This window comes from Ambystoma mexicanum, chromosome 6p (genome assembly GCF_040938575.1).
Source record: "Ambystoma mexicanum isolate Mex_15411 chromosome 6p, UKY_AmexF1_1, whole genome shotgun sequence".
Classification (NCBI taxonomy): domain Eukaryota; kingdom Metazoa; phylum Chordata; class Amphibia; order Caudata; family Ambystomatidae; genus Ambystoma; species Ambystoma mexicanum.
The window spans coordinates 1,354,179,207-1,354,201,672 of record NC_090935.1 but is presented as its reverse complement, the minus strand read 5'-3'; the positions used below and the strand labels follow the sequence as shown (position 1 = coordinate 1,354,201,672).

The window sequence follows — 22,466 nt, the reverse complement described above, 5'->3', positions numbered from 1 at the left end:
TCTGGGGGATGTTTGGCAAGGCGGGAAGGTGGTGGAGCTCGATACATTGGTGGAAGACACTGGCTTACACCGGAGACAATATATTACTTATACAGGGCTGGTGCGGATGATAAAGGACTTGTGGTCCGAAGCAGTGCTGGTTACACAGCCGGATACAGCCATAGAAACATTTTATGATGTGTCGGAGGGAGGCCATGAGGTCTCCCAAACAAATTAACTATGGATGTCGAAGGTGGGGAAGGAGGCAATTTAGTTGAAGCGGGACTGGGAGGAGAAAGCCGGAGAACCGATGGGCGACGGGTTGTGGGTGAGGGTACAGCAATACCACAAAAAAAGTGTCAAGGAACGTGAGATTGCAGCAAATCCAGCTATATGTTACCCATAGAGCGTACATGACTCCTAAGAAGATAGCTAAATTTAAAAACGCAAAGACACAAAAATGTCCTAAATGTGGAGAAGTGAATGCGGAACTGGTGCATGTGTTCTGGGCATGCCCAGAAATAGGGAGATTCTGGGGGGACGTAGCCCACCTGTTGGCAGAGAAAGAGATAAATCTGGATGTGAAATCTATGTGGGCGTGCATGGTAGGGGGGTTCCCCAGGCCGCGCAAACTGAAACACATAAGTAAACTCAAAGACCTGGCTTACATTCTAGCTAAGCGTAGAATAGCTATGAGCTAGAAGGCAAGCAACAGACCGAAAATAGAAGCCTGGTGGTATGATCGGATGCTGAAACGGTGGTGTGGAGCGAAGCAGTAGGCAGAGGGGGGGGGAGAGGAAGAAGTGGAGACGTTGACAACCTGGAGGCACTTAGTAGCCACTCTGTCTGGGTCAGGCCTGGCGCACCTGGAGGATGATGGTTCTTCAAAGGGATCGAGGGAGGAGCGGGGATGTGGGGTAGGCTCGGGACATGGGAGGGAGTGGGAGGGGTGGTGGAAATGTAACGGAAGCTGCACATGAAAATTGGAATGTATAATAGTTGTGTATTGTACGGTTTTCACATTGGAATGAATAAAAATTATTTTTAAAAAAAAACTATTTTAGCTAAGGATGAGAAGCAATAATGTAACTGAGTGTAATCAAGTGTAAGATGTGGGGGAGAAAAGGTTTACCCTGGCACACAAGTTGAATAACTGAAGCAGAACAAAACAAACTCCCGTCCTACACTATTTTAGGCCCTAATATGAGCCAAACATTTTAGGAAATGCATTTCAATTTAACAGAATTTTAGGATATATCATGTATCGATACAATCTATCATAAATGATAAATTCATACAAAGTTTTATTTTCTTGCATCACAAATCTGACTAAATGCAATTTTCATTGATTTTCATTAGTATTTATTCATTAGGCCCAACGCGTTTTGAAATAATCTTTCTCTTCATCACGGGCTAATTTGAACTTCAATTCTACAGAAATAATGCAAATAATATGCTTTTAGTAAATCATAACACCATTTTATGCAAAGAGAACAGTAAATAATGCTTAATTAACTCAGAAAATCTCCATCTAATTGTTAATGTAAAGTCAAGAAAAGATTCATTGGATAAAGGGAGATCACTTAATCTCTCGTGTAACTTTTACACCTTATCTCCTCAGTCAACTAATTTGACACATATAAGTGCTGTGCATAGGGTATGACGATTTTTAAATTTTTTTAAAAATCTTTTTATTGAAGGTCAATACAGATTCAACTCATCACACAATGCATACATTAGCACATATAATACACATGTTGTTAGATACATATTTCATCATTTACATTTTAATTACGTAGGGGTTTCTTCATCTGAGGCCATTTCGCAGAGATACATCCGGAACGGGGCCCATATGTCCTTTGGGCGGCAACTCGGTGTCACAGTCAATGTGTACTGTTCCTCACATTCCTTTACATAGGTCAAATCACAAAGGAAATGTTAAGTTTTGGGCGGAAAAGAGTTTGTCCAGCATTTCAATATGAATCATTTGGCTACAGCACATGAGACATTAAACAAACTCCTGGTCTTTTCAGCTTGTTTGCCTATGTCTCCGAATAGATATTTTTGCGCAGAGAATTTAGCCATCTTCGCGGGGGTGTAGTGTAGTCTATTTAGGATCTTGAAAGCATACAGTATTTGGTCCATTTTTCATCTGGGATATTCAAATGTAGGTCTTCTTCCCATTTGGCTTCAATATGATTCACAGTAGGGGTATGTGTTTGTACTAATGAATATAATTTGGAGACTCCCATCCCGTACCCGATGTGGTAGCTTGTATACGCGGGTGTGATGGTGGTTTGTCTGGAAAGAGCGGACAGTATGCGCTAAATGCCGATTTCATCCTATGATATTCAAGCGTTTTAAGTGGTCCCCATCCTATTGCCTCCCCAAATTCCTCCCTTGTTACAAATTTCCCGTTCGGGAACATGTCTCGCATTCAAATTTCTTTGGGTATGACGATTTAAAAGTAAGTCATAGCCCACCTTGCTGTTAGGCAAACTAACGTCAGAATGAAACAATAGATTTCCTAATTTTCTTAGTTTATGGAGGATCCTATAATGAAAGGATATTGAATTCAGTATGCTTAGCATCAGATATATGCACCGTCGACCCGGAGTCCATTTAAAATGATGGTAAGTAAAATAGGTAGATCAAGGTCCCGCTACTTACCAAAGAGTACGTTGTGGTAACCCAGGCTATTATTCTACTTAGCATAGTGTATTAATCTGTTGGAACAATACAGGCTTAAGAACATGTCCCCCAAAGTATTCATTCCCCCTTTTGTCTGACCTCCCGCTAAGTGGTATGGATGGTTTCACTCACCAACAGTCTTCTATCTTGTGCTCCAAGGGCTCGTCCGCGGTAAAAACTAAGCCGCTAAAATGGCCATTATAAATATCTGGATGAGAAAGGCGTTATGACATCACGCATGACGTACCTGTTGTCATACTAGTAAACAAAGTGAATGTAGGTTTGGTTAAGAGTAAGAGCATCCTTATATGTTAATTTCGGTAGACTCCTCTATATAATGATGCTAACTTGAATGACATAAACCAGAAAAAGAGAAATCAATAAATACATATTACGTGTGTAATTGACGCTATGACATCATCACGCTAAACGTGCGTGACGTCATTTCTGTAAACAGTGTGAGCGTTAGTATCTATTAGGTTAGAGCGTTCCTCTATTAATGAGTTGATATCATGAGGTGTGCGAGATCACTCACCCCTTTTAGATTTAAATAGGATAACAATTAACTTCAGTTCTTAAAGATACTAACCGTCATGGAGTATATACAAGGAAATGAAAAAAAGTAAATGAAAAGAATACAAATACAAATATTGAAACAATAATTATTTCAAAATAATCGCAAGGATATAGTTGCTGCTTTCCCTATAATGAGAAATTGTCTTTTTGGTCAATACAATGTTACCAGATAAGGCTGCCCCAAAGGGGGTTCACATGCTGGTAGTCATATACAGAAAGGATTGTCTCCATGGTTATCTCCATGTTCCTTATTGTGCGTCTCCTTGGTGACCGGAAAGGAAAGTTACTGCTTTAAGACATTATTCATTGGTGAAAACCTCTTACAGTATATTTGCGCTGCCTCCTCATGAGTTCACATTCATTTCAATGACTTCAAACTCATGACCATTCTTTTAGTAATAAAGCAATGTTCGGATATAGTTTATAGGATATTGTAATTATACCCAAGTTAGCAATTGCCTTTAACCCAGAATTTTTGCTGTACCCTTTTAAAATGGGTAATTCCATTTACTGAATAGTTGACGATTTCAATAGTTTAAGTTATTAACATCCCTTTGCAGGTAGAAATCGCTTCTTGAAGCCCATAGGTCTCAGAGTAACAATGATGGCTGTTTGGAACTGGTGTCTTCTGTCTCACAGGAGTGCACAATCTTTCCACCAATAACTATGAATCATTTTGTACAAATGTTCCTGTGAGTTCCTCTCTTAATAATGCATACACTGTCTTATGCTTGTTTATAAGGGAGCATGTTGTTTAAACCTACATGTGTCAATCTACCTATGGTAGTCTGTATCTGCTCTTTCATAGAAAGAGGCCCAGATACAATTCCCTGTTCATCCTGAACGGGCCATTGAGTCCAGGCAGTGGATCCAAAATAGCACTCTATATGAGTGGCGCCTAGCTGGATCACCTCTTCTTGGAAGAGGGTTTATCTCTTCCAATATGATGCATCTCAGCTGTGCCGTAGTGTGTCTATCATCCCTGAAATGTCTATGTACTGGGGATTTCACATTTGCAGTCCTCAGGTTGGACTTGTGTTCAGTCCATCTTTCTTTTGCCTTATGTGTGGTTTTTCCTACGTAATATCTGCCGCGTGGACATCTTAACACGTAAATAAAATGTTTGCTATCGCAAGTGGCATAATTTTTAAGTGTTATCTTTTTCCCACTATTGGGGTGTCTTATTTATTCACTCTTTATTATACTTCAACAGTGCTGACAGTTCAGGCATGCAAATGTGCCATATTCGCGTTTGTGTAATGTTGTTTGTGTTGACTTTCTTGGTCTCTCTGCTCGGAAAGAGGCGTTGTAAGTTGTTTGATCAGATTCCAATTTTTATTGATGTGATTTTTCACCTGGTAACTCTGAGGGGAGAATTGAAGTGTGTGTATCAGTTGGAGGTTCTCTTTCTTCGGGATTCCTTTAAGGAGATATAACCTATCGTGTCTTTCAGATCTTGATATTGCTTTCTGTAACACCTCTTCTGGGAATCCACAGTCTTTGACTCCGTTAGTCATATTCTCGTATTCCTTCTGTAAATTCTATGTGGTGGAAACAATTCTTTTTAATCTTAAGAATTGGTTGAAAGGAAAACTTTCTTTGAGATGTTTTGTGTGAAACCTACTGAAGTGAAGCGTGTTATTCACATCAGTAGGTTTTCTGTATTTAGAGGTCAACAATTCGGTTCCTGTGTATGTCACTGCTACGTCCAAAAAATGGATCTCGGTTCCCCTACCTCCATTGTAAATTTGATACGATCATGACAATCATTTAAATATTCAAAGAATTGTAGGAATTAGTCTTTGGGCGCATTCCAAATGCCAAACACTTTGTCAATGTATCGTTTCCAAAATAATATTTTGAATGCCCAAGGTTGTATGTACAGCACATGTGTCTTTTCAAATTGATACATAAATATGCTTGCATAGTAGCGGGCTATCGAAGAGCCCATTGAGGTCTCTGCTATTTATAGGTAATATTGTCCTTCATACCTAAAGTAGTTGTTGTACAAGATAAGGTTAATCAATTCCATAGCAAAAACCTTATGAATTTGTGTATTGTCATGTTCCAGTAGAAACTATTCCATGGCATCAATACCTTTGCCATGGGGAATACAAGTACCTAAGCTGTTAATATCCAATGAGAGTAATATCAGGTTGGGATCTGTGAGTTGTAGTTCACCTAGTAGTGGCAAAAAGTGAGCTGTATCCTTAAGGTAGGTACGTGTGGCCTGTATCAAGGGTTATAAAGCTGTGTCAAGATAATATGGCGAGAGGGTGAAATACACTCTCCGAACCTGCGACTATTGGTCAGAATGCTGTATTGGTCGGATTTTTATGAATTTTTGGGTGGTCATAAAATACCTGAGTCACTGGAAATTTCTTGAGTAAAAACTCAGCTGTACGATGTGTTATCCAATCTGCCTCCAGTGCTTTATTTATTGTTTCTGTGATAAGATCTTTTATCGGTGTGAGTGGGTCATTATCCAGAACCAAATAGGTTCCGTAATCTAGTAGCAAGTCTAAACACCCCTTGTGATAAAGGGCAGTGTCCATGAGGACTAGGGCTCCCCCTTTGTCTGCTGGTTTCATTGTAATAGAGACATCCTCTGCAAGCTCTTTGAGGAGTTTGAGTTGGTGTCTCCTAATATGTTCTCTCTGTTGTGCATTGTAATAGATCTTCTTCATGTCCCTGGTCGTATTGAGTTTGAACATATCTATTATCGGGTGGTTCACTTGTGGATGGAAGGAGCTCTTAAGTTTTAATTCCCCAAAAAAAAAAAAAAAAAAATCGGAGGAACTAGGCCTCTCTTGTGTCTCTGGTAAGGTGTCAAAGAATACTTTTAATTTCATCTTTCTGATGAGTTTGAATAGATTTACATCTTCAAAACAAGAACTGTTATACGGGATGAATGATAGACCAAGGTTAAGTGTCTCCTCCTGAGCCTGGTTCAATTGTTTGGATGATATATTAAGTACTATGGAATCGGTTGTTTGTTACTTGGTCTTTGTTTTCGTTTTCCCTCTTCTGGTTTTCCCCTTCTAAAAAAAGGGTCAGAGGGGGTACTGTGATTAGCGAAGAACTCGAGCTCGGATTTGTGGGTAGAGTTTCCCTTATTGCAATATTAACTGTAGTGATAACTGTAGTCTCCCCTTCTCCACTTGTCACTACACTGCTGTCTGCGTTGGTGGGTGGTTGTCTAGGTGGTCTATTAGGGGTTGGTCTTGTGTTATAATATAAAATTCCTGCCAGGTATAAACTATATCCCTGGCATAATCTAATGTGTCCCTACGGAATGTTCTAATCTTTGTATAAAATGGTGTTACGATTTACTAAAAGCATATTATTTGCATTACTTCAGTGGATTTGAAGATGAAATTCTGCCCCTGATGAAGAGAAAGATAATCTTGAAACACGTTGGGCCTAATGAATAAATACTAATGAAAATCAATGAAAGATTGTATCCACACATGATAAATCCTAACATTCTGTTAAATTGAAGAAATGTATTTCCTAGAATGTTTGGCTCGTATTAGGGCCTAAGATAGTGTGCAAGGGTCGGGAGTTCCCTAAAAGGGAACTTTGTTTTGTCCTAGACCGAATACACCCATCTAAAGGAAAAGCCACTTAACTCACCTAAGCGTGTGTATGACTATCAAGGAGAACTTGGTGAGCTGAAATTAAGGAGCAAACTTTGTGATATTGGTGAAATTGATTAAAGGCAACTCTGCCAGAAAAGCTGGGAAGTGTTCCAAGGAATTGTGTTATTTTGGAACATTTAAATACTTTAAAGCTTGGGGACGGCAACCCCTCTTTTTGACAAAGTGAACTATCCTGAATCTTGGGGAAGGGAAAACCAGTTTTCCAACTAAGTGCTGGAAGAAGCTCTGAACTTTTATTTGAACACTTCTCATGTTGATGCCGACATCCCTACACTTTATATTCAAATAGTTGTGAGGGAAAGTATAGGTTTTGGACTCAGACAGACATTTGCTTTGGACTTCCTGACACAGACTATCATTAGTTTCAGTTAGGTAGGGAAATCCCACCTTAGCATAAGGCAAGTTAGGCCCTGTTCAACTCTTCTTTTTATCTTAAGAAAAATGTGTGACCCAATCTTTACTCAGTTGTCTGTGTCTACTTCCTGATGCCTTCACAGTATGCATACCAGTGTCACATTTATGCTGTACACAATTCAAATCACCCAGTTGTTCGTGTATACTCCTGCATATGGCCCAAATGCTGTATGTTGATATTTCAAAACGTATGTATACCCCAGAAATTGCTGAATACATGACAAAGGAACGGCTTGTTAGAGCACAGTGTACATGGATTGAAACGGAGGGCAGCTGGGGGCTATTTAGCTGCTAGAAGAGCTTGGTTAGCTTGAGACCAATCACTACAAGGACCTACTTTTGGCTTCCCAGGCCCACTGATGCCAAATAAACACACGTGTGAATTTAAATGTGTGCGCTTGGGACAATCTATAAATAAACATTTAGACGCATCTAAAAAACATTTAATGCATACCAGGCATTAATAATGGGCAAAGTGATAGGTTTACATCTTATGTGGGAGTTAGATTTGCGGACCGCTCCTGGTTCCACAGTGGTAGCTCCTGGTCACTGGCTAATGCCGGATACTGTGAGAAACCTGAAGGTATCTCCCTGGCTAGTCCCGGGGCATCTGTCATCCAAGTGGCCTGGACATGGACATCGCTATTGGATCTAGTTCCTGGGGGTGGACCAGTGAGGGGGGATCACCTGGATGGGGGTCCACGGGGAGTGGGACACTGACAGGTGAGAAACAGTATTCTCCTTCTTTCAACACCTTTTTGCCTTCCTACTGCATAGGACGTTCCAAAGCTCTGCCCCCCTCCCTTTCCGATACAAACGCATCAGAGAATGGACTAACACCAGAGCTGTTTACCTGGCATGTCCCAAAACAAGGGTCAGGCAAGATCAGGTTATTGATCAGAATCACCCACACCTGACGGCCCTTTCCCTTCCCCACAGGCATAAAAGGTGGAGCAAGAGAGCACAGTACGAGCAAGGCACACTGCCCGACGAGACAACTATCAGGCCCGGCAGTTCAAGAGGAGGGGAAAAGCAGCGAATATCGAGAGGCTGACAAGGAGAAACACGACCTTGCCCAATTCGACGCAGACCCGCAATACCTCTGCAGAGGAAATCGTACGACCGAGGACAATAGTCCAAGTGTGCTGCAGCAGATGTCAACCATACACGCAGCGTGTCGACGTTGATAAGTGGGAGCGCGGGAACTCCTGCTTCCATGGTACCGGCCTTGACTCCAGTTAGGAGGAAAGCCAAGCGGTGCATCAAAGCCGTTGAGTCGAGGGGAGAACGGATAAGAGCTGGGCTGTGGTGAATGAAAGTCGCAAAGTGGCAAGTACAACCAAGTTCAAAGAACTGTAAAAGTGTTAAGGGGAGACCAGCTGCAGAGGGAATTGGCACCACGTGGGTGTTGCTCCGTGAACCTCTGGTCAAGCCCCATCTGAGTGAAACTACAGATATCAGAAGGCCGTAGGCCGTAGAAAGCCGCCAAGTTAGGTAAAAGTGGTCATACAGGAGGTCAAGCAAAATTCCTGTACAGTCGAAAGCCTTTGACCTAGGAAGCACTATAAAAAAAAGCACAGGAAGTGAATGCCGCCACTGGAGATTAAAGAGGGGTCTGCGCCCGGAAGAGGAGGACCCAGGGGTGAAGCGGTCACCAAACGTGAACTGTGGAAACAAATTTTCATTTTGTTAAAGGAACTTTGTCATTAAATACGTCCGGCCCACAAAGGCAAGAAACTTTCAAGGGAAACGAGACTTGGCCATTGCTGGTCCTGACAGCTGCAAGTGGAACTGTTGACTCGTGCTGGGAAAGCTCGAGTGTGTGCTGTGCTCCGAGCTCCCATCTTACCACGTGCTCAAAACGTGGGGAAGGCAGTCCCAGGCTACTGCATCCTGACATATTATATGCAAACACTTTGAAAATCAACCCACACCCTTTTTCATTAGTTGTCAGGTTTGGCAATAGGTTTCTTAGTATAGGCCATTCTTATTTCGACACAACGCCGCTAGGAGTGCCTTATTTTCATTTTGCTACCATTTTAGATTTAGGTTTAGATGGCATTTTTCCAACCCCTCCCACCTCCTTTATTTAATTTCCTTGAAAGGCCATAAGCTTTTCAGACAAAGTGCAATCTGTGCTTCCTAACCTCTTCCCTGTGCCCACCCACCCACTCTGCCCGCCTCAGATTGGCAAATTCTGAGGGTCACAAGACCCAGAGCAGCCCGCTTAAACAAGCTCCACAGGGCAGCATGGCCCGGGCAGCCGGCAAAGGGCATTTCCCGGTTTGCCTGGAGCCCAGCACTGCTCTGCAGCTCCCCACCCCCAACACAGGGGATCAGACAATAAGGAAAGTGACGCTGTAAGACACTGATAATGAGAGATGTTGTCATTGTGGGATCCTGCCGTTCTGAGGTTTTACCATTGAGATGCGTTGGTATTGTGACGTTCTGCCACTGTAAAATCTTGCCATTGGGACCCGCGTTTCTCATTGTTAGGTGTTCTAGCCGCTGAGACTATGCTAATGTTAGTTTCTGCTAATGTGAGAATTTGCCACTATCAGATGTTGCCACTGTAAGGTTTGGCCACTAAAAATCATGCTAATGTGAGTTTCTACTAATGTAAGATTGTACCACTATCAGATGTTGCGTCTATCAGAACTTACCACTGCAAAGTTTGGTAACTGAAACAGTGTTAATGCAAGCTTAGATAATGTGAGATTTTACCGCTATCAAGTCCACCGCCAGATCTTTCCACTGTGATGTTTGGCCACGGAAATCCTGATAATGGGAGTTTTTTGCCAATGACTGTTTTGCTAATGTGAGGGTTTACCACTATTGGATTTGCCACTGCGAGTTCTGGTTTCTGAAGTCTTTACTCGTGTAAAATTGTGCCACTATCAGCTTTAGCTACTGTAAGGTTTGGCAACTGAAACTGATGTAATGTGAGTTTGCTAATGTGAGTTTTGTCGTTATCAATTTTTCCACCATCAGTTATTGCCATTGTAAGATTTTGCCACTGACATTTGGCTCTTGTGATATTTTGCCACCATCAGACTGTTGCTACAAAGATTTCATCCACTGAGATCTTGCCATTGTAAAGCTCAGTCACTGTGAGGCTTTGATAATATGAAACCTGCTAATGTGAAAACTCTACCACTTTGAAACGCTACCACTTTTGAGATTGTTGACACTGTGAGGCTTTCACCAACTGTCAGGCAACCATCACGAGTGAGGCTTTGCCCCTACAGCATTCGGTCCCTGTGATAGAGGCCCTGAGATAAAGTGATCCTGAAATACTGTACCCTTGGGACTCATAACCCTGCGCTTTCACACCCTGTGGCATTTCACCCCTTATCTGGCATCCTCCCACACTAGGCCCAGGTTACATCCTAAGCCCTGAAACAACTTAAACCCGGAGGTTTGTGTGGCATCGATACTACCCTACAGCCAACAAAATACAAACAGTCCTTTGGGATAGCCCCAACAAAAACTGCTCAAATAGTACTGCAGCTGAGACGCTACCCGACAAGTAACATACAAAGGGAAAGAACCGATCACCTGAAAAATCTGCAACTAGAGTATACAAGATTAAAACCTGTAGTGATCCAGACAATCTACCACAAAGGACCAGAAACATTACCCCAATTAAAACACCCTAAATCCAAACAAGGGATTGACAACCAAACAACTAGCCGTCGACCGAATAAAACAATCTCAACAAGATGGCATGCGCCAGGAAAGACTGACACACAAGGAGGTGCCATAAAGGATCATACCAGATGGAAGACGGCCAATCATCGCAACTTACATAATCAAAGAACCAACAAACACCAAGAAACACTACATTAAACCGCTTTCTGGAAGAGAGCCCCTTTGCCGTAACACGACCAAAATCCCTTTGTCATGCTACCCATGACCCTACAACCAACCTTAAAAACCAGCAACCCACCTCGACAACCAGCTATCCATAAACATTCCAACCACACAAGGAGGGAAGCCAGAAACCCATGGGATAGACCTGGATGGACAGACCAAGCAGAGTTGACAAAGTGACTTCAACAGACAGTACATCAACAAAAATTGATGAGAGAACAAGTCCCACCAACATGAACCTAAAGACAACACCAAAGAACACATCAACCTGAAACGCTGTCTTCTAAAACTGCTCAATGAAGTAATGAAAGTCTGCAACAAAACACACACAGCAAAACCCAATGCAGTCAAAAGAAAAGGTGAACCATCACCAAATCAAATTGCCAACACCGCCCTCAAAGGACAAACAAATCTCAGAAAACAAATTGATTCACTGCAACTTACTCCACACCAGATTGATGTCAAAACAAACCACAGAAATATAAGACTTCCTCGGCGATGGTGGTACTGGCATCCTATTCCTCACCAAAATCTGGCTCATGGAAGAATGCAAAAGTAATCACACACAAATCTTACTCAACAACTTCAATATGAAACAAGCAAATAGAAAAGGAAAAAAAAGAGGAGGATGTCTCGTTGTTGCCCACAGAGACCACCTGAAGATCACAACAGCACCACTACTAAATATCCCAAACTCTGAATCGCTCAACCCCAATATACTGAACCACTGCTTCCAGCTTTTGTTGTCGCTCAGAATTATTAGAGCACCAACCATTCCTGTAACAAGCACGTGACAAAATTGCAAAGTATGTTAGAATTTGAATCCTGAAGTTGTACATGTGTCAAGTCATTATCACTTTCAGGAGCATAAGCGTACCATATAACTGTATTCCAACAATCAACCCATAAAACCTTTGGATTCCCTACATTGCATCTAGGTGTCGGAGAATGAATGACTTAGCTGTGCCCCAGGCCACTAAGGCCTGCCGAGGGGTGCAGTCATTCGCTGATGTGACCCCATTGTTCGCTACCTTATTATTGGCTGCTGGTCTTCTTTCAATGTCACTGAAATGCACTCTCGGGGAGAGGAAAATCTTCTCAGACAACCCATCCAGCCCTCTTATCCGAAAGGAAAAATTTAATGTAAGTAGTAACTCATCTTTCTTTAACTCTTGTAACAATAGCAGAATATGAACCCTGAACCTCTTCACCACCCTCTTGCAGAGTACTTGTAGTGATGGACCAAGGACACATTATGGGGGGACTTGTGTCCATATCACATCATCCCGCTCTCACATATTCCATTCAATCAATTGGTGGAACGGGGGGAGAAGCGGAGTGTCCCATTTTTCCATGCCCAATTCCCCAGTTACTGCATGAATCTTTTTTTTTAACATATTGCAACCTACTGATACGGCAGGGCTCATCTAGATGCTCCTAAAACTTCTCTCGCTCAAGCAAGCCAACAGACAATTGACCTCCTTGATCCACTGATACTTAACCAGGGCGAACCTCTAAACCAGATATGGCATATGCTCCCCCAGAAAACCTGCAATCTAAGTGACCACATAACATTTCAAACCTGTAGCGAAGGTGGGATTGGAACCTGATTCTATGACAAGACAGGAGGCTTCATATTATGCAATCATTCTTTTCTTCTGACACCACAGCAGCAAAGAAAAAAAACTTAAACCAAAAATTTGAACCACAGAAAAACAGTTTTAAAGTCCATGAAGGGAAACCTCCCTAATCCAAGATGGAGGACAGGGCATGCCCTGTAGGGGACCAATGGGCAAGGACCCACCCCTATATAGGTCTTTTACTCTAATCCCAACTCCTCTTTCTTTGCTGCTGAGACCACAAGTTAAGTCACTCCTTCTTAGTTATGAATTTTGTTGCTGTCAGTGCTTTGTGTGGTTTGCCATAGCGTGACATTCGTAGTCTTGTTCAGCTTTTATAAGCTTAGTTATTAGGGCATGTCACGGGCGTGTGCATTTTCCTCTCACGCTGTGTTGTTTCAGTTTGTTTCCTTTAACATGTGTCTATCGCCGTTTGCTACCGCTGCAGGGCTTCTCTTTCATAAGCCGCGGTCGCACTGGGAGAGCTCCGCCTTGAAGCTGAACGAGTTACAAGTCTGCTCAAGGTCGATGCGCAGGCTTTTGTTACAAGCGCAAAGGGGTCGGGTCAGGAAGATTTCCGGAGTTCCAGTGCCCTCCCACACACGTCACGTTCGTAAACCTGCTCAGCTGCAAGCTTTGCCTGCTTGTGAAAACGCAAGACATTTCTCTCTCTCGCTACTATTAAGCAGTTTGTTTATTTTGCAGCGCCTGCTCGGCACTTTTGGGTGAGGCGTTCCTCACACACACTGCCTTTTAGAACGTTTTAAATTCGCCTGCTCTGTGTTGTGCTTCCCCTCTACATTAATAAGTGCTGCATTTGGTCAGCGTTTCTACTGTGTTATGTGCCTGCTAGGCTATGTTTATTCATTTCTGTCTCAAGGTGTGCATTTATTTTCCACATAACATATTCAGTTAGTATGGCTAGTAAAGAGTCTGAGGGCCCCTTTTCAGCAAGCACCAGTACCCAAGTGAGGCCTTCCAAAAAAAGTGAGAGGTTGGGAGAGGATGCAGTTCATAGGACTTTAGGGGAACCTTCCCTCCAAGTCCAGCCATCAGTGGCTCAAGTTATTCAAACATCCTTGGACACAGACCTTTTAGATCTCAATTGTAGGTTGGCCTCAGCCTTTAATAGGCTTATTAGTAAAATCTCAGATTTTCATACTTCACCAGAGGAGGGTTCTTCTATGCCTAAACAAGTTCCCCGTAAATGTACAAGTAAGTCCAAGCATTTACAAGGACAACTCAGTCCGACTCATGCCCCTAGTCAGGTCTCCCCCCGATGGAGGGGACACATCTTAGCACAAGTTAGATGGGTCCCAGCAACACCAGTCAGTTCCCTTTGGGTCAGGAAATTCTTAGCTTCTCGCTAATGCCCCTGCAATTCCCATTGCCACTACTGATAGTTCGGAGGATTCAGACTCGCCACCCAAGAGGCGTAAGAGGAAGGTGGACCCTGTGGTTCCGTCCCAAGGGCCAAGGCTTGATGGTAGTGGGGTTCCGTTCTTTGACCCAGCGCGTTATTCAGCACCCTAGATTGGCAGAGTGGCACGCCTTGGATGCAGTATCATCCTTTTTGACCTACTGGGTTAGACGTCCCTTCCCTAAGGAGGATACAAATAAGTTGTGTTCAGAGTGCCGTAGGCCAGTGCTCCCAGATAAGGTGGCCCTTACTCCTGATATTGACCAGTCTATGGTCTCCTTTTTGTCCCAAAAAGGGAAAGTCCCTAAAAATGAAGTTGAGAAGGCCTGGAGGAGTTTCCAGGATCGGTTGTTGTATGTGTTGGGTCCGTGATCCAGATTTTTGAGTTGGCAGAGGAGGCAGCTTTTTCAAATGCCCCGATTGATGTGCAGGCCCTGAGGGGCTGGATTCAAAGAACTGTTTTCCTGCCCGGCAACGCTAATGAAGCCATCTCTAGAGAAAATCGCAAGTCCCTCATTATGCGACTTGATTCAAAGTTGTCCGACATGGCTGAAGGGGAAGCAGGGCCTAAGGCTCAAGGAAATCTATTTGGGGACAGTTCATTAAAGATCTCTCTGCCTACGTTCATACTTTCACTGCATTGGATAAAGTGCATGTCAACATAAAAAAAGTCTTTGCCCCTAAGGTTTTTGTCAGGGCCTGAAGAGGTAGAGCCTGCTCCTCTGGCCGTTTCTCCCAGGGCTCTTATCCGCCCCCGGCAGTACACATCAAGAGGTGCGCACAATTCCTCCTCTGCTCAAGGAGCACAAACTCTGTTTTTTTCCCCAGAGGGGCTTTCCATTGGAGAGGACAAACCGGCAGAGGTGCTGGTAGATCAAGATCAGGTCCAGGTAATTCCACATGTGTTAAAGGTTTGTTCTCACAAAAGTTTGGGGGGCAAGTTGGCCAGGTTTCTTCCTCAATGGGAAACTCACCTCAGATCCCTGGGTGTTACAGATGGTGAAGGGGTTTCAGATAGAATTTTACTCTCCCCCTTGTCAGCTAACCTTGCCATTTCCCCTCGTGTTAGACAAGGACAAACAGCAATTGATAGATGCGGAGGTCAGAGACCTCATTTTCAAGGGGGCAGTGGTCCCAGCGTCTTTTTCAGCCTCCCAGTTCTTGAACACGATTTTTCTAGTACCCAAACCAGAGGAGTGTTTTCGCCCAGTCATAAACTCGTAGTGTATCACCACTTCAAAATGGAAGGAATTCACCTTCTCAGGGATACCCTTCTCCCGGCGGGTTGGATGGTCAAAATAGACCTCAAGGATGCGTACCTGGTCGTCACTGTCTTTCCCCCCACCAGGAGTTCCTTCAGTTCCAGTGCGGGTATCGCACTTGGCAGTTTGCCACCCTTCCGTATGGCCTCTCATCAGCCCACTGGTGCTTCACCAAGTTGATGAAACTAGTGTTGGCTCATGTCAGGTCCAAGGGAATTTGGATAATAATTTACTTAGACAAACATGCTTCTGCTAGCTCAGAGTTCTCAGATTCTTCAGGCTCTTCTGGGGTTAACAGTGAATTTACTACAAGCATTGGGCTTTGTCATAAATGTAAAGAAATCCATATTTCAGCCTACGCAATGTATCCAATTTCTGGGCTTCAGTATAGATTCAAAGTTTTGCATCCTTTTCCTTCCGGATTGCAGGCTCTCAAAAATAAGGAAAGAGATCCATCTCCTCCTCAGGAAAGGGAGGGTCTCCCTCAGACAACTGGCCAGGGTTGTGGGAATGTTGTCAGCTTCCATCCAAGCTATCTTTTCGACCCCTCTCCGTTAAGAGCGTTACAGCGACTCAAGGACAAACACCTTCGAAAGAGCCCGTCGTACTCGCAGTTAGTGGTCCTGATGCCCGAAGCCAGGTCGGAGCTCCTTTGGCTCAGGCACATGGATCAGGCAGAGCAATTTTTGGTCTCTCCCCGGATGTGGTCCTGGAGTCAGATGCCAGCAGAGTGGGCTGGGGGGCCAGGATAGGACAGATCTCCACAAGCGGGAAGTGGTCTGCTTCAGAGAAGCAGCTACACATCAATTGTCTGGGGTTGTTAGCGGGCTCCTTTGCAGTCAAGAGTCTTCTAAAAGATATGGGGAATTGCTGTGTCCTTCTCCGGATGGACAATGTTTCAGCTGTTCGATACATCAACCATCGTTGGGGAACAAGATCCAAGGCCCTAGCAGATTTAGCAAGGGAATTCTGGCATTTCTGTCTAGATCAGGACATTCTGTTGAAAGCAGAATATCTTCCGGGGTTCAACAACGATGTCGCTGACTGGAATTCCAGGCATCTCCAGGACAGAAGCGACTGGATTTTGGACAGAGCTCCGTTTGCCAAGATCTTGTCTCTTTGGGGACCGATTCAAGTGGATCTCTTTCTCGAGGCTCAACTGCCAGGTTCCCCGGTTCTACAGTTGGAGACTGGATCCCAGTGCGCTTGCAACCAACGGTTTCCTTCATGATTGGTCAGGCCTTTCATATGCCTTGCCTCCCTTTGCCATGATAGCCAGTGTCCTAGTTCAGGTGCGCAGGCAAGGGGCAACATTGGTGTTGGCAACCCCTATTGGCCTTCCCAGGTGTGGTTCCCAGCCTTGCTGGAACAGGCGGTGGATATTCCTCATCTTCTTCCTCTACACCCTCTGCTCCTGTTCGATCCAGCGGGTCTCCCTCGCTGGTCCTTCAAGGACACCTCTCCCTTATAGTTTGGAAGATTGCAGCTCTTCCTGGTGTTTCCAGGGACTTTCGCAGGACTATCTGTGTCATCAAGGACTCTTGGGCAGCCTCTACCAAATCAGGTTACTGCTCGGCATGGAACCGCTGGATTAGCTGGTGTGTGGCTCAACATTTTGATCCTGTTTCTGCCCCTTCGGTAGAGGTGGTTAATTTTTTTGTGGAATTGTTTAAAAAGGGCAAGGCCTGTTTAGATCAACGATCTCAGGAAAACATGTATTGGTTAAAGGGGAACCAGTGGGCAGACACTTCTTAGTTCGCAGAGCCCTGAAATCTATACGATGAAGGATCCTCCGAAAGCTAGGTATTTGGTTCTATGGGATGTTAATGTGGTTTTAGATCTGTTTCGCTCCTGGCCCGCTAATGAAAATCTATCCTTGCAGCAACTTTTCTCAAAACGAACCATGTTGTTATGCCTTGTTTCTATTAAAAGGGTCTCTGATATTAGAGCACTGGATGTGGACAACAAAGTGTTCACCCCTCAGGGGGTCACCTTCTTTATTTCCAGGGGAACTAAGTGTTTAATTTCCTCCATCTCTTATCTAGCTTTTCCAGAAGATTCTAAATTATGTGTTATACAGTGCTTAAAATGTTTTGAGTTGAAGACAGAGGCTTTCAGGCCTCCTAATACCTCTCAGCTTCTAATTTCCTATAGGAGGCCTCATAAACCGGTGTCCCCTGCCACTCTAGCCAGATGGATTAAGTGGGTTATGAAGGAAGCAGGGATTGACACTTCCTTTTTTGGTCCTCATTCGGTAAGAGGACCAATGGCATCTAAGGCTGCTTTCCTGGGGGTGTGATGCTGGAAATGCATCGGAGGGAAAGGGCCTCCATATCCTTGTCCTTTACTGCTTTTTATCGTGTGTTCTGTCGTGTTTTCCATGCAGGGGTTCATGTGGGACTCCTGGCTGTGCAGCTCTCTCTCTTTTGGTTTGGTGAACGGACCCGTGGGATACCCTTATGGCACCCATGGGTGGAGGTACAACCCTGTGCCCCTAGTGTATGTTTTTGGGCACCTGTGGGTGGCCCGCAGAGCAGGGTATGGGCTGGTGGCAGCTCCATGCTGAATTTGACAAGTGCGCAGAGTATCCTCCATTTTGGGGATACCCCGGCCCTGCCATTGGGATCAGTTGATTCCTGATGGAAAACAAGATGGCCCCTGTGGCCTCTTGCTTTCTATTACCTATTACCTTGTTTTCCCAAAGTCCTGGGAAGCCCTGACTCTGTCCCTTCCCCCTGACAGGCTGTTGGGTGGAAATGCCATATATGGTGTTGATGTGAAGGCTCGGCCAGACTAGCTGGAGCCTTCCCAGTGATGTATGTTGTGGGTACCTCCTGTGGGTGGGACCCGGGTGAATAGAGTGTGTGACGAATATGCATTCTGTGTTGTGGATGTCTAGTATCTGGTGGTTGACACAATGACAGACAGCCCTGCCCGAAACCGGTATGAATGCAGTTTGGAGTGTTGAATGGCTCGGTACTTGTCCCAATACACATAACTTGTTGTGAGTGTCTGGAGAGAAGTGAATGGCCTGAATACCTTGTGTGCCTGATTGGCTGCCTGCCTGCATGAATGCCCTTGGTCATGATTGGATGCTTGAGTGTGACCCAGCGGAATGAATGGGAGATCAACAGTATATCTGGGGACCTCTCACGGCTAGGAATCGTGTTCAGAAGCTGAAGTTCACTACGACGAGTAACTGGAGTAACTGAAGCTTGACTTTGAAGCCCTGCTGGATGAGAAGAAGTGCTGTTGCTCTCCTTCACAATATGAAAGCTGCTGTGTCTCCAAGGACTGACCCAGAGAGGACCTGGTAAGGCGCCCTCTTCCCGAGCTACGAGGGACCATCGTGCACAGCTGATCTTTGCCAAAGCTCCCTGCTAGACAGACCTTCGACAGGCTGCCGACCCGAGACGGGGACTGCCGTGGAATCTCAAAGAGAAGCACCCGGACTGTTGTCCGCCCCTGTCGACGACCGCCGTCGCCGACCGGAGCCGCCGTGCTCCCGTTTGCCTAAGACCTTTATTTGATCATCGGTCGCTCTCGTCTGCATCGTCGCCCGCTTTATCCCACTGGAGAAAGCCCGACCGTCGACGCGCCGAGGAGCATCCGCAGGTGGGTTTCCCGCCACCTAAGGACCACAGAGACGCCGACGACTCAACGCCCTTGCTGGGCCACAGTTCTTCATCTCTTTGCGGTCCAGAACTATCGTCACCGAGGTGCCCCGCACGCCTCTTCCTTGCAGGACGCCAACGCTCTGTCGTCAACGAGCACCGTTAGGAACGAAGCTGCCACTTCACGGCCGTAGTTCAACCTGTTCGCCGTCGGACGTTCGATGACCTGTGACTCCTGCCTTAAAGGGAGGGCACTCAAGAAGGGCAGTCGATTCCCCAACACCGAACGCCGAGTTCCTCAACGCCTCTCGACGATCCGTAGCTCCTGCTTTAAAGGGAGTCACTCAAGAAGGATCGGTTGACGCATCTTCGGAAAACTCTACTCCACCAGGTACATTGGGGGGGTAAAACCTTAATAGGAGGAAATAAGACTACCGTTTCAACCATCTTACTTTCCTGCCTATCTCTATTGCTGGTTTCCTCGTTATTGATCTGTGTGACATTTAACCGTACAGTTGATGCACTTTAATGAGATTCAATAACATTGGTGGTACCACTTTAGAATTGTCTATATTTATCATTGTTGACTTCTGAGTACAAAGTGCATTATTGTGATTGTGTACATACCTTTGAATATTAATTATATAAAGACTGTTTTCAGTAATACAGTGTGTGGACATTCCTTTGTGGGGGTTCGGGGACTACACTTTACTTAAGAACCAGCCCGCATCACCTTCTGAGAAGCTAGGCCTTGATTGCTCGTCCATTGCTACCAAATAGAGAATCTTGGCTGGGGTCCTCTGTGCCTCTCCTCTACCATATAGAGAGAGGAAGTGCAGACACCCCTACCAGTCTTTACAAGGGTAATCTTGAACAGATTTTAAAAGCAGCTGATTGGTGAAGGGAATCAACATTCAAAACATTTTATCACACACGTATTGATCAGGTTGCAATAAATGTGATGCAAGGGCTTTGAACTTGCATAATATGAAACCTCCTGTCTTGTCATAGAATGGTTAATCCCCCTCACTAACGTGAGAGGGGGTTTAGATTCTATTAAAGACAAGGAGGCTAGTATTATCCCACCCACCCTTTGTTTTGTCATTATTACAGCTCCAGAGTGAGGTATTATGTTCAGGAGCAGCCCTTCACAGTTTCGGCAGACGGCGGGGTTGAGATCCTTCGAGCTTCGTGTGGATGCTGTCGCTGCGCTACAGTTTTTTCCTCTCAGTGGGCGTCTGATGCAAGACAGCTGCAGAAAGAGGAGTTGGGATTAGGGTAAAGGATTTATATGGAGTATGGGGTTGGGTCCTTGCCCATTGGTCACCTTCAGGGCACGACCTGTCCTCCATCTTGGATTGGGGAGGTTTCCTTCCATGGACTTTAAAACTCTGTTTTTCAGTTTTTCTGTGGTTCAAACTTTCGGTTTGTAAAGTTTTTTCTTTGCTGCTGTGGTGTCAGAAGTAAAGAATGATTGCAAAATACTCGCCTCTTTGTCTTTAATAGAATCTAAACCCCCTCTCACGTTAGTGAGTGGCATTAACCCTTGCAAATCTCAAAGACAGCCTAGTTAGCACTTGAGTCACTGCCGTTTTTTTTGGGGGGGGCTAGTGTGGGACGCATTCTGCAGCCTCCCTTTGGGCAATTGTCCAGTGCATATAAATCACAAGACAACCCTTGGCCATCCAGTGGCGCAGTGGCATCAAACAGTGTTTAGGATGGTGAACCTTTTCACTGGTAAGGGGTTTGCTTATGTGCCTATGAGGTTAAAAGGGGACCCAGACCTCCAAGGTCAAAGGGTAGCATTTCCGTGCATGCCACTGCGGTTTCTTCGATTGCAGATGATGCCTAGCCTAAAGGAGGAGGGGGGGGGGGAAACGCTTCTATCCGAGGTCTCTTCCACCCAACTTATTGGCACATTGTACATACATTGAAAGGAAAAAGGGACGGGGGGTGATTTTCACCTTCATAAAAAGGTGGAGGCCACCTTAAAATTTGCGCTGTAATGCGTATAATTGTAGCCCTACACAATTACATTTTTTAATGCTTCAAATTCTATTTTCTAAAGCAAGTGCAACTCTAAAAATGATTCCCTCCTTGGTGTACCGTTTCAAGGAAAGTAAGCATCTTTTAAGTTTTAATATTTGTCATCTGATATTAAAATAATTCGAGAATACACACAAAAGGACTTAACGTCTTGCTTTAGGAACGTGTAGTTGCTGCATTCAGTTGTGTGAGCCCTTCACAGAGTGCTCCCATGCGTTGCTCCACAAAAAACAAAGCTGCTGTTACATAAGCCTTCGACATCCAATGCATTGACCAATCCTAAAAACTGGAAGCGTGCCAGCAAAGGCTTGTTACTAAATAAAGAGCACGTGATAAGTGGAAAATCGAAAACCCGGTTCAGAAGAGTTAACAATGTGTTGATAACAGAATATCAATTAACAGCACACAAAACGGCAGTAATGAAACTATTAATTGCACCGTGGACGATGTAGTTTTCCCTCATCCGCTTTCATTGCTCTGCATGGTGCGTCAACAGCCTGCCTCACTAGACCTGCCAGATGGCAAGGTCGAACTTGGGAGCCCTGTGGTACGGAAATGATGCATCAGCAATCATGCGGCAGCTGAGAGCAACACGGAGGGGAGGCTATGTGATGGGGATGAAATGAGACCCCCTCATCCCTTTTCTGCAGGCATGGAAGGAAAACAGCGACCGCTACTAGTCTACTGCAAGGTGCATAACCGATCCAAGTAACAGAGCGAGTTAGGTACACTTTATGAACACGTGTGTTTGTGGTCCTAGCTTTCATGCGCTAGTCATCTCTTCAGTGTCTCAATAAATACAACGTAGTTAAAAAAAATAAAACTGGGAGCCAATAACCCAAACAAAACGTGTTCGATTGATTCTTTAAAATACACCAAATAAAAACGAGCTAGTCTTGGTTTTCAGTTATATAGCGGTTTTGATGTAATCCTCAAAAAACACTGGGAGAAGCACGTATTTTTCTTTCCTCGCATTAGTGATAGAATTACATTCACGCGACACTTGACTCCCCGCTATATTGTTAAAACTACTGCGAAAGTACTCCAAGACAAAAACACGCAATTACTTGAGTTGTTAATAAATTATAGACGGCATATAATGCTACTGGAAATGAGATCATGCCGTCGCTAATGCATTGAAACGGGCCAGATGTCTTGCTGCGTCACCAGCGGCTGGATGCAGAGCAGCCTATGACGAGCTGGTCCTAAACAGGAAGCCTCGTCCTCCTTCATCGCGTGGGAGCGCGCGCGGCCGGCACGCCGTTACACTGTGCCGAGGTAGCCATGTCCCGCGCCCTACTTCCACCCCT

The 22,466-nt window shown here is 44.6% G+C and overlaps 1 protein-coding gene across 5 annotated transcripts in view; it reads right to left on the bottom strand.

The window, feature by feature from the left end:
- The window catches only part of TTC39B (tetratricopeptide repeat domain 39B), a 906,668-nt gene that overhangs the window by 368,398 nt on the left and 515,804 nt on the right, over positions 1–22,466 (bottom strand). The window lies entirely within an intron of this gene.